The sequence below is a fragment of the Schistocerca piceifrons genome, chromosome X (genome assembly GCF_021461385.2).
Source record: "Schistocerca piceifrons isolate TAMUIC-IGC-003096 chromosome X, iqSchPice1.1, whole genome shotgun sequence".
Taxonomy (NCBI): Eukaryota; Metazoa; Arthropoda; class Insecta; order Orthoptera; family Acrididae; genus Schistocerca; species Schistocerca piceifrons.
The window spans coordinates 252394780-252398847 of record NC_060149.1 but is presented as its reverse complement, the minus strand read 5'-3'; the positions used below and the strand labels follow the sequence as shown (position 1 = coordinate 252398847).

General features: G+C 45.6%; 1 pseudogene; it reads left to right on the top strand.

The window, feature by feature from the left end:
- Positions 1-2685: 2685 nt before the first annotated feature.
- Positions 2686-2803, top strand: LOC124723691 (annotated as a pseudogene).
- Positions 2804-4068: the final 1265 nt, after the last annotated feature.

Below are 4068 nucleotides of genomic sequence, written 5' to 3'. Positions count from 1 at the left end.
TTTAAGTAGTTCTAAGTTCTAGGGAGCTGATTACCTCAGAAGTTAAGTCTCATAGTGCTCAGAGACATTTGAACCATTTTTTGTAATACCAACAAAAGGGTCAGAAGGAAGGAAAGAATATAAGGGTTTAACATCCCGACGACGACGTTACCATTAGAAACAGGAATCATCCTAGCATTTACCTTTAGGGGAATCTACGGAAAACCTAAATCTGGATGGACAAACAGTTATTTGAGACGAGATCCTTGGGAAGCAAATAGAGCGTCTAATCAGGACGCCAGTTCACTCCGTCATAGGAGTCGGCATGATTTCAATGTCGCTTAAGATTTAAGTCTCACAAGCTGTCCTCAGATACAAAGAGACAGTCGTCTCCAAAGAAAAAACCACTATTCAAGAAAGACACAGTTGCAAGCTTCCCAAAAACAGCGATTGTGATGAATGAAATTAAGTTATGTGCGTAGCCAGGAAATGAAAGTGATATAAGAGTTCAACTGAAACATTTGCACTTAACAACGAGAATAAATTCTCGACATGCGTCGTGCTAAGCATGAAAATATACGCAGCTGGTAAGGTGTTTCAGAATTTAAATCACGAAAAGATCAGATCTACAGAAACATCAAAAGATTTTTAAGAAAATTCAATATTAAGCTAGCAATTTCAGTTTTTAAAAATAAGTGGGCTACACAAAGCCAGATACACAAAAAGGAAGGAAGGAAGATCAGAGTTTACCGTCCTTTCGACAGATGCGAGGTCTTTACAGACGGAGCACAAGCTCGGATGAGGGAACGATGGAGAAGGAAATTGACCGTGGCCTTTCGTCGTAGGATTTGCCTTAAGTGATTTAGGGAAATAACGGAAAACCTTCACTGAGGTTAGAAAAGTCATGGGATACCTCCCAATACCGTGTCGGACTCTTTTTACCTGGAGTAGTGCAGCAACTCAACGCGGCATGGACTCAACACGTCTCTGGAAGACCCCTACAGAAATATTGAGGGATGCTGCCTTATAGCCGTCCATAACTGCGAAATTGTTCCAGGTGCACGAAATGACCTCTAGATTATATCCCATTTATGTTCGCTGGGAGTCTTGTCGGTCGATCTGGGTGGCCAAATCATTCTCTCGAATTGTCCAGAATATTCTTACATGGCGCAACGTCGTCCATAAAAATTCCATCGTTGTTTGTGGATGTGTAGTCCATGAATGGCTGCAAATGGTCTCCAGGTAGCCGGACATCACCATTTCCAGGAACGATAGGTTCAGCTGGACCAGAGGACCCAGTACATTCCATGTAAATACGGCTCACACCATTACGGAGCCACCACTAACATGCACAGTGCCTTGTTGACAACTCGGATCTATGGCTTTGTGGGGTCTGGGCCACACTCGAACCCTACTGTCAGCTCTTACCAACTGAAATCGGGACTCATCTGACCACGCCATAGTTTTCCAGTTGTGTATGGTCCAACCGAGATGGTTATGAGCCAAGGAGAGCGTTCCAGGTGACATCGTGCTGTTAGCAAAGGCACCCGCGTCGATCGTCTGCTGCCATACCCCATTAAAGCCAAATTTCGCCGCACGTTCCTAACCGACACGTTCGTCGTACGTTCCATATCGATTTCTGCGGTTATTTTACGCAGTGTTACTTGTGTGCTAGCACTGGCAACTCTACGCAAACGCCGCTGCTCTCCGTCGTTAAGCGAAGGCCGTCGGCCACTGCGTTGTCCGTGGTGACAGGTAATGCTTGAAATTTGGTGTTCTTGGCACACTCTTGACACTGTGGATCTCAGAATACTGAATTCCCTAGCGATTTCCGAAATGGAATAGCCTATGCGTCTAGCTCGAACTGCCATTCCGCGTCCAGGGTCTGTTAATTCCCGTCGTGCGACCATAATCACATCGGAAACCTTTTCATACGAATCACGTGAGTACAAATGACAGTTCCACCAATGTACTGCCCTTTTGTACCTTGTGTACGTGATACTACCGCCATCTGTATACGTGCATATCGCTACCCTGTGACTTGTCATCTCAGTGTAAATCTGGATGCCTGGGCTGTGACCTGGACACTCGACCTCCCAATTGCGAGTTCAGTGTGCTAACTATTACGGCTCCTCGATGGGTCAGTCCACCACACAAGTCACTCTTCATATATCTGTCAATTCTAGCAATAGCACAAAATTTCTGTCTTTAAGGCCCTCAAAGTTCAAAACATTTCCACTAACGCATGAGATGTTTTGGATCTCCTACGACGGCTTACGTCTTGAATTAACAGAGCGCTCCATTAATTAGGGCTCAAACAGCTGAAACAGCCCACCTTGCTTTAGGACTGGTGCAAGACCCACCCGCGACAGGCGATGAGTCGTACGGTGGCGAGGGTGCCGGTCTTTTACTAAATAGGCATACCGTCACTGACGGAACAGTTGCTCTCAACCTGCTGACCGCTGTATGGCCGTCTTCATACAGGACACTTTCAATAAATATTTGGTGCTGAGAAGTCTTCCAAACTTCGTATATATCTTACACAAACATGTTCAGAACTATGTTGGAGAACAGTTTTCATATTTCTTTCCGTTAGTCATTGAAAAACAAAGAACGTGTCAACGATATTTTAAAAATTAATTTTCGCGCTTCACGGAAAAACGGTTGATTGTATTTTATACATTTTACCCCTCCTAGTACCACCAGGCCAACGGCCTTGCCGCAGTGGTAACATCGGTTCCCGTCAGATCACCGAAGTTAAGCGCTGTCGGGTTGGGCTAGCACTAGGATGGGTGACCATCCGGTCTGCCGAGCGCAGTTGGCCAGCGGGGTGCACTCAGCCCTTTTGAGGCAAACTGAGGAGCTACTTGATTGAGAAGTAGTGGCTCCGGTCTCTTATACTGACATACGGCTGGGAGAGCGGTGTGCTGACCACATGCCCTCCGTATCCGCATCCAGTGACGCCTGTGGGCTGAGGATGACACGGCGGTCGGTCGGAACCGTTGGGCCTTCATGGCCTGTTCGGGAGGAGTTTAGTTTTTAGTACCACCGGGGTCTATATTTCACCATAAGCACATTGGAACTATATATCTCCCCTGTTTTGAAAACTATTCTTTTCAAAACATGTGACTTTCTTCCTCTGAGTCGATTGCATCCAATGATGTTTCGTTCATTTTTATATTTACAGCTCATTAAAATGTAAAAGCACGTGACCACTTGTAGGATGAACAGTTAATTCTATATCATCTAGAGCTTTATACAGGGTGTTACAAAAAGGTACGGCCAAACTTTCAGGAAATATTCCTCACACACAAATAAAGAAAATATGTTATGTGGACATGTGTCCGGAAACGCTTCCTTTCCATGTTAGAGTTCGTTTTATTACTTCTCTTCAAATCACATTAATCATGGAATGGAAACACACAGCAACAGAACGCACCAGCGTGACTTCAAACACTTTGTTACAGGGAATGTTCAAAATGTCCTCCGTTAGCGAGGATACATGCATCCACCCTCCGTCGCATGAAATCCCTGATGCGCTGATGCAGCCCTGGAGAATGGCGTATTGTATCACAGCCGTCCACAATACGAGCACGAAGAGTCTCTACATTTGGTACCGGGGTTGCGTAGACAAGAGCTTTCAAATGCCCCCATAAATGAAAGTCAAGAGGGTTGACGTCAGGAGAGCGCGAAGGCCATGGAATTGGTCCGCCTCTACCAATCCATCGGTCACCGAATCTGTTGTTGAGAAGTGTACGAACACTTCGACTGAAATGTGCACGAGCTCCATCGTGCATGAACCACATGTTGTGTCGTACTTGTAAAGGCACATGTTCTAGCAGCACAGGTAGAGTATCCCGTATGAAATCATGATAACGTGCTCCATTGAGGGTAGGTGGAAGAACATGGGGCCCAATCAAGACCTCACCAACAATGCCTGCCCAAACGTTCACAGAAAACCTGTGTTGATGACGTGATTGCACAATTGCGTGCCGATTCTCGTCAGCCCACACACGTTGATTGTGAAAATTTACAATTTGATCACGTTGGAATGAAACCTCACCCGTAAAGAGAACATTTGCACTGAAA